This window comes from Sander vitreus, chromosome 7 (assembly GCF_031162955.1).
Source record: "Sander vitreus isolate 19-12246 chromosome 7, sanVit1, whole genome shotgun sequence".
NCBI classification, from domain to species: domain Eukaryota; kingdom Metazoa; phylum Chordata; class Actinopteri; order Perciformes; family Percidae; genus Sander; species Sander vitreus.
Genome location: NC_135861.1, coordinates 10469928 through 10478682, shown reverse-complemented (window position 1 = coordinate 10478682; position 8755 = coordinate 10469928). Strand labels below are relative to the sequence as shown.

The 8755-nt window shown below is 40.3% G+C and overlaps 1 long non-coding RNA gene across 1 annotated transcript; it reads left to right on the top strand.

Annotated features, from left to right (window-relative positions):
* Positions 1-584: 584 nt before the first annotated feature.
* LOC144520256 (uncharacterized) lies at positions 585-1253 on the top strand. The gene is made up of 2 exons (XR_013502197.1): positions 585-904; positions 1006-1253. It is a non-coding gene; the product is annotated as an uncharacterized LOC144520256 (long non-coding RNA).
* The last annotated feature ends 7502 nt before the right edge of the window (positions 1254-8755 follow it).

The window sequence follows — 8755 nt, the reverse complement described above, 5'->3', positions numbered from 1 at the left end:
TAAAAGGCTCCATTACCTTGTATCTCACGTTATGGCTCCGTAGCAGACGTTTTTATAAAAATAGGCTAACGATTGTGTCATAACCATGCGACTTACTGTAGCATAGCAGAGGAATTACCGTACAGTACAGGAGAAGCGCGCAGGCAGTTTTGTCTCACATTAGCTGTTTAAGTGTAGTTACTAATGTTAACTAGCATTTTAGTTAGCAATAATTAGCCTGTGTCCATGTTATCTACTTACATATACCTACGCTCTCTGTCTCTGCAATATTCGGAATGATTGAGATTTCTCTTGGCACAGCTACCAGAAGACTTACAACTTTCAGACACGTTGCTCACAGCACATTTACGTTGTCTCTCTCAGTTGGAGGCTGCGCAGTAACGCTCAGCCATCACCGGAAAAGTGCTTCTAATGGCCTTCACTGGTCTCCGTCCAGAGTAACGGGATCTGTTGGTCCATTGTTATATACTGTCTATGGGTAGACGCTCCATATTCATGTGCCATCTTGAAATACGTTAGCCGGTAAGGGACATACAGGACATACTGCTCCGCCTATCACATTTTCGCAGTAGGTGTTATTTAGTTTCACCATGGAAGGAAATGTCTGTCTGCCAACACTACCTTATTGCCTCCTTTAGTAAGCTGTGGGAATCATCTATAAAGAGGATTTCTCTGGCACAGATAGTGTTATGGGCAGCTCTCTCTCTCTCTGCCCTGTTTTGGGTGTGTTTGTCTGTGTGTATCTGTGTTTTTCCACCTGGAGTGCTGGAGGTGTGTTCAGAGGAAAGTAGGTCAAGGGGCGTGGCCGAATCAACGCTGCACAGCCGTTCCTCACAGCTGCAGCTCATCTACAAGAGTCATTCCAGCAATACTTAAACCCGGGCTGATCACCTCTTCGGCGCCAGTTCGTTCTCAGTTTACTCAAGTTGTGTCCGTGTTGTCTTGTGCACCCTAGCTTTTGTCTTTGTTCTCCTGAGCTCATACTTACCCTGTGTTTCTGTCCAGTGACCGCTCAGACCTGCTGCCTCCTCCGCTGTGCCTACAAGCTTCCAGCCTCACCGTCCAGCCTTATCCTCCACCTGTGGAAACTACTGTGAACTCTTCCCTGCCTGTCCGCCTCAAGTCTTGTACGACCTGGATCCTTCCCCCTCGGCTCGCCTCGGTACTCGGACCAGCCAGGAGATTCCCCGCTCAGACAAAACCCACACTGTATCTCTGAGTACTATTTTGTTCATTAAAACCTTTACAAACTGCTTTCATTGTCTGTGTGTGAAATCTCTGCGTTCTGGGTCAGAACAAGCCCCTTACAGATAGTACATTAACATTCCAAACTCTTCAGATGGCTGGACAGTTTCCTTGGGAGCTGTCCAAGAAAAATGAGCTGATCAAGAACAAATCACTTTCCATCAACTTTGGTAGATAAATATATGAAGAAAAACTTGTGTTCAGCATTTAAGATCTCTAAAAAAAGACATACAGTGCAAGTGTGTAAACTACATACAGTAGCCTAGTTAATTATTCTTTTTTCTTCATTTTCTTTCACTGATTCACCATAAGGTAAGAAAGCACACAAAAACAAAAAATAAATCAGTGACTTAGAGGCAAACAGGTAACCAGTATATAGCTTTCTATTTCTGGCAGTCTTACAATAGCAAAGCTGCTAGCAGTGCAGTTTTAAACCAATATTCATTAATCAGGTTACAATTAAAGTGCCCATATTATGAAAAAATCAATTTTTCTGGGATTTGGGGTGTTATTTTCTCTCTGGTCTCTGGTGCTTCCACATGCATACAAACTTGAAAAAAAACAAACATCCATGCTGTTTTGAGTGAGATACGGGTTTCTGAATGTATTCTGCCTTCAGTCTCCGGGTGAGCTGGTCAAAATCGGCAGGGCTTTTTATGTCACTAGCTGAAACGAGGTGGCTAACCGTAGCATGCTAGCTCGTTCTGAATGGCAAAACACTGCTACAACACACACTAGTTCACCATAATCTACAAAAGAACTACTTACATGTCCCTATTCTGCAGGTATTCCACACAAAGTTGGAAGTGTGCCCTCGTTTAGAAGAAGTCTCCCGGCTAATCCTGCCTTGTACTACTGAAGTTGTAGAAACAAACAGCTAGCTAGATGATGTGATCTTACCTAGCTACTGCGCATGTGCGACTGCCAACAAAGATGTTACAGCAGTGAGAGGTCTCACTCTGTAGCTAAAACAGAGACCTGACCACAGGGTGAAAAGAGGAGCTGCAGCAATATGCAGTACAACAAAAATATGGTGTTTTTTGAAAATGAAACCATGTAAACCTATTCTGGTACAACCTCAAAATACAACCTGAAAATGAGCATAATATGGCCACTTTAAAATAACCCAAATAATTCCAACCTTTTCTTCATCATCATCATTATCATCATCACAGATTTCACTCAGTCTGCTCTGCTGCAGGACACGCTGGGCTGCTGCCCAAACAGAATGCTGACATAGACCCAATCTTTCCTGTCACACACATTAAAGTAATTAACTCTGCATTCAGAGGATGAAAAAGGTGGTGCAACTCTTTTGTGAGGCATGGATAATTTGCAAAAAATGAAGGCAAGAGTTGATGACTGTTGCACTCTTTTAGGTATCAGGCTATAAGTTCTATGGGGAGCAGAAATATAAACTAATTTCTAGCTTTAAGTTTAAATAAATTATTCAGTTCATGTTCACATTCAGATGAGTTGAAAAGGCTGTTTGATTTTTTTCCATCATGACTTCCACAGGGCAAAAAGTAACTGAGAAGAAAGAGAATTAATGAAAGGAGAAAGAAACGAGAATACTATTCAGTATAGCAGTAAATAATTGCATTATGCTATCTGTATTTATGAAGCAGTCACAGGAAAAGAAATCACCTGTGGTTCTGGCAACATTTAACAGTGCACATATTTATTTTTCCCCCTGAATGATTGTGATATGGAATAAAAGCTCCGATCAGCTTCTCCATAATCGGGGGAAGGAAAGAAAAAAATAAATAAAAAGGAAGCCTTTTCTGTTATTCCCTTCAACTCATTTAGACTTGCTCCAAGCACTCCGAGGAACAAACACATCAAAACCCAGACTTTCTCTCTTATAGCTTTATTTTAAAACCCAGCATGTGTTGTGTGAAAGGTATTCTTGCTTGCAAGACCTATCTCCACAGTGCTGCGAAATAAGGTCTGGCCCCTCCACACATACACTCCTGGATGGGAGAAAAAAAACCGGCCTGGATTGTTTGCATTTCTTTAAAGTGTTCATATTATGCTTTTTGGCTTTTCCCCTTTCCTTTATTGTGTTATATAACTTTTTTTGTGCATGTTATAGGTTTACAAAGTGAAAAAGGCCAAAGTCCACCCCAAAGGGACTTACCATCTCCAACAGAAAACACTGTTCACAAACTGCTCCAAACAGCTCTATTGTAGTCCAGCTTTTATTTCTGTGACAAACATGCGTGGCACGCCCTCATACTCTGCTTCTTAATGGCTAGTAGTCCTTACCTAGGTACTGCGCATGTGCGACTCCCAACAAAGAGGGAACAGACGATAGCTAAAACAGAGAGCTCAACACACAGGGTGAAAAGAGGAGCTGCAACAATGTGTAGTACAACAAAAATATGGTGTTTTTTGAAAATTAAACCATGTAACCCTATTCTGGTACAACCTCTTAATACAATTATGAACCTGAAAATGAGCATAATATGAGCACTTTAAACCAATCGCAATCGTCTTGGGCGGTGCTAAGCTCCAGACGCAGAAACGGTGAATCTGCAAATTGGTCTCGGGAAGGAATTTGTTTTGGTGGAACATTTGCAGCCGGCAAAAAGAAAAATGCCACATACAATATTAAATGAATGTCAACTGTTCACACAATACAGTAAAGTGAGCTATTCAAATGAGCTAGATACATGGTTAAACGTAATTTGCTCTTACCAGTGTATCGCCGTGTGTATTTTTTCCATAGCAAATCCCCGCCAACCGGTCCCAAAACGTCTCATAGAGAGTTAATGCTGTAAACATATTCTTTGTAAATCTTGTATACCAGGTCGGCCTTGTTGTACTATTCAAATGTTCTTGAAAACTTGCCATTTTCAGCGAATAGCTTTCTAGCTCAAGTTTGTTGATGTTTTCCGAAACCTACTGAGTTTTGCAAGGCAAGGGACATCCGGCGGCAAGATCCGGCGGTGACAGAATATGTGAAAAGGTTAACCACTAAAGAAACCACTCATCCTGCTGGTGACAATCTCAGCTGTGACATCACAGGGAAATAAATGTGTTTGTTCTTCAACAGGATCATTAGGTGGTTCTGGGCAACATATTTTCAAACCCATGACACATTGACTTTTTTTGCATGGCCTTTGGAATAAAAGAAAGACCTCTGCTTGTAACTCTTCATTTTATAGAAAGAGAAAGACATAAGTTATTGATCTGTGGGTGATGTGTGCTCTTTGGCCATTAATATGAGACCATACAATTTCAGCAAGTTGCTAACTTTAGCTCTTGAATATCAACATAAACCTTATTGGTCAACCATTATAAGACTAATAATAAGCTAAACAGATAAAAGGTGGGTACTACTAGCCATAACTTTGGTTTGCAGAAGAAGCCTGTTTGAAAAATCTGTGGATGTTTGTTAAGAGTGAATTATAAAAAAAACTAATTTAACTGTCACAAATGATGATAAACTTTTTAGAATAACTATTTTTAAAGAATTTAAATGTACAGATGCCATAATTTTTATATTTAAATCTCTGATTTTCATATTGTAGAAGAATGAATGGAATTCAATGGCTGCTTGGCAAACACAAAGAAGGTAAAGTCCGCACAACAGCTTAATGCTCCAAAAAAATACTTTAATAGTGCAAAATAAGGCACACGCAACGTTTAGGCCCACAATTTGGCCTTCCTCAGGTGCTTGGGAAACACAATCAGTCAAAAACCCAACATTTGGAAATTGGTCAGTTATTGTATATGATATGCAGGAAAATGGCCAAAACAGTGGTATGGTCCTTTAACTAGTCAACGAGAGGAGTAAAAACTGCTATTAGTGTCTTTTTGCTGACTTGTTTGGGGAGAAGAGGTGAAGTCAAAGGAAGGGCAGACACCCTGGAGATAAATGACAAGAACGGTCTCCTCTGTTGCTACATCTGGACTTGGGCAGTGAAAGTGCTGATTGAGGTCTACCCCACCTATCAATCATTCAATCAACCATTCACAGCTGACCAATAGGGTTTCCCTGCCTTGGCCTGTTGCTTGGAGTGAAGTGAAGTGCTGGCACGTTGCTCACTTTAATCTCCTTAAGTATTCGCCCACACAGTAGAGTCAATGAGTCCGTCTGTCAAAGTGATCGATTCCGGTGTTGCAGGTTTCCTGAGCAGTCAGGAGTTTCTGCTGGAGCAGGAAACAGTTCGCTGGATAAGAAACTGTATGTTGTAGTCCACAATTCATCAGCCACTTCGTGAAGGCAGATTGAAAAGAGACTGCTTGGAGTCCTGCCATTACAGTCTGGTACTGTAGAAATGACAGATGTTGGTGGCTATTTTATTTCCTCACAAGGCCAATTTTTAAGTATCCTTTGCTTATTGTGGTAAGACTGGCAAGCATTTGCCTTGTATAAAGCCAGTGTTTATTTTTTTTATTTCCTATTTTTAGGAAGTCTGACCGGAGTAGTTAACGATGTAGAAGGCAGACTCGAGAAACCAAGTCCATTTCATCCCTAAAGTGGTTTATTTACAGGTATAACCAAAAGCAATGTACAAAATTAACTAAATAACTTTGCCTAAACACAACTCTTAACAAAGGAAATCGAGATACCTTAAACAAAACATAAAGTGCACACTTCTATACCTTCAAGCCATCTTAACCCCCGAGCCAACTGCTTAAATACGCCTTCTCATCAGAAGGTATACTCCGACCATACCATCTACAGGTAAATATGGAATCCTTTCCCCAACACAGGTAATAGTAAACATTCTAACATTCTAATCATTTGGGGTAGAACCACATTTATCTGTATCTTTAGCACATACCATCTTATCTAAACAAACAGGAAGCAAAACATAAATAATTTACAAAACATACTTTATCTAATTCCCCCCATACTTGGTCTAACCCATTGACATCACAGATGACATCCCATCCAGTATAAATAGAGGAAGTGAATTAGCATTTCATCCAACCTGTAGGAGGCAGTAATGCAACGCATAGGATGCCAACTGCCGTAAAACCAAGAAGAAGAAGAAGAAGAAGAAGAAGAAGAAGAAGAAGAAGAAGAAGAAGAAGCATTTCCTCCTTTTGTCTGGAGCACATAAGTAAACTAACTTTCTAACAAAATTATCCAATAAAATAACCTAACAATACTGGTGTGTAGTGCTGGCGAGATGAAGCCTCATGAAGCATGGAAGCTTTCCAGCAAATTGGTTTGCAAAAGGTTGTCGAGGCTTTATTTTCTCACAATACTACCTGTTGGTCAGAGTATAAAACAAAATTGTATAACTGTTTGGTAAATGGATTGCCTTGAGAGGTATGTGGTTATCAAATGTGTGTAAATCAATCCTGTGGTCATAATATGATAATAATATATATATATGATAATATAATAGTATTAACAATCCATAACTGACTACTTGTGGGAACCCACAGAGAATTATCACCTGTTTCAGTACTAGTATCCCCTCAGCTCTACAGAGTATTTAAGCTGCTTCCAATTCACTGTTCTATAGCCCACACATGTACTTTTTGGGTTCACTCTCGCTGCTCTCATTAGTGTTGTTTTTGGCAGCATAGGTGTTTTCAGCAAAAAAGTAAAAAAAAACAAAAAAACCTTAAGCTACCTTCTCAGCACCAAACAGCAGATAGCTGTTTGGTGCTCATAGCTGAACATGACTGTTGTTATGCTAAGCTATGTGCTTATAGCTCATAGCTGAACATAGTTTAGCATGTAGCAGCTAAATAGACAGCTGTTTTCCTCAGGTAGGGAGATAGGTAGGGTTGGGTATCAAAACCCGGTTCCACTATGGAATCAGACCGGATTAGAACGCAAATTTCGGTTCCTCATTTCGGTTCCACTTAATGTGTCGACTGAAATAATTTCCCTCTGTCGCTCCAAAACGGACGTTAAAATATCACACTTTCTCTGTAGTCTACCATTATCGGAATCGTTTTAAAAGTACCGGTTCGGCATCGGAATCATAAAAATCCAAACGATACCCAACCCTAGGAATAGGCGGAGATCAAAACTGAGCAGAAAGTAGAGTGAAGGTTGAACTTGAGCAAGAAACACGACCCCAAATGAATGTTAATGATCTGCTGGATATGTAAATAAGCAACTATTTACTAACAAGTTCACCATATCAACTCTACTATCCACTAGTGTTTTGGAGCAAAAAGTGACCATATTTGGATGAGAGGGTGGAGCCAAGTTATCAGCTAACACTGATGCTAGCTAGATAGCTTGGTTAGCAAGGTGCATCCTTAATTCATGTTAACTGTGACATTAATTGGGATGATCATTTTGGCTAGCAAAAACCGGATTAAAACAAAATGTACTTACCAGAAAGAATTAACAGCCGACTCCTTATATTGTCTTTTAGTACAACCGAACACTAAACAAGACGTTTTTAGGCGACCATGTTACTATTAACTTAATCATAAACTAAAAACACACTGTGAAAGGGTCAAAGTTCTAAGACAAAAACATGGACAGCACCCAAAAACAAGTTCACAGCTATTTAAATCTACACAGTGCCATGGTTACGCATTGGTAAGCCTCTATCCTGATTGATGGATCACCGTGGTAGCGACTTGTCAATCACAAGGTAGCCATGCCCTAATGCATACCCTGCTTTATCATCTATTGTAGTCTAAATGGGACCATGATTTACTGAATGAACATCATGCTGCATTGAAGACTTGAAACTAGTGATTGAGACCATAAACTTATTATGAAAATGTTAGTCTCACATTGTCAGACCTTCCTCCACAGTGCTGCAAATGAGTCCACATAGCATTCCGGGATAGAAGAAAAACATGCTCTGGTTTATTGGCATTTCTTTAAACCAATCACAATCGTCTTGGGAAGCGCTAACGCCGCCTTCCCACTGGCAGTTGAAATCAGCTCCGATACAGCTTCGAAACAACCTGAAGTCATTCATTTCCTATGGACATTCGCAGACTGCATGCGAATGGGTCCGAACAAGTGCGGTGCGAAAAAAATCGTGTCAGTTGGTCATCCGGATGCGTAAAAAAATTGAACTCTTGCGAAAGGCTACGGACGGTTCCTATCTGACAATTCCAGCGGAAGTTAGCGTTGCTATGGTACTGATAAACAAACCTGCTAATGCTAATTGGTTATCTAGCAAAAGACATCAAACTATTGACGTTATATCACATTTAACCGATGTGACATTTCAACGTCCTGGGCAACTTTTCTCCATGGAGCAGCCTTTCTATTTATATCTGTATAAGAGAGGTCATAGAGAATCGAAGTGCTGTACGGAGCAACAGCGCCTCTGCAAAATAGCCTCGGGATGGAACTTCTTTTGGTGGAACATACGTTGTGTACGTGTACATTCAAAGGTTGTTTTAGTCGTGCAACAGAAAACTCAGATTGGACAGTCTAGCTAGCTGTCTGGATTTACCCTGCAGAGATCTGAGGAGCAGTTAACCATAGTCCTCATAAATTGACTGGAGTTTAAAATACCAACACAAAGAAAGCCAGAGGTATCCGGCCTAAACAAGGGAC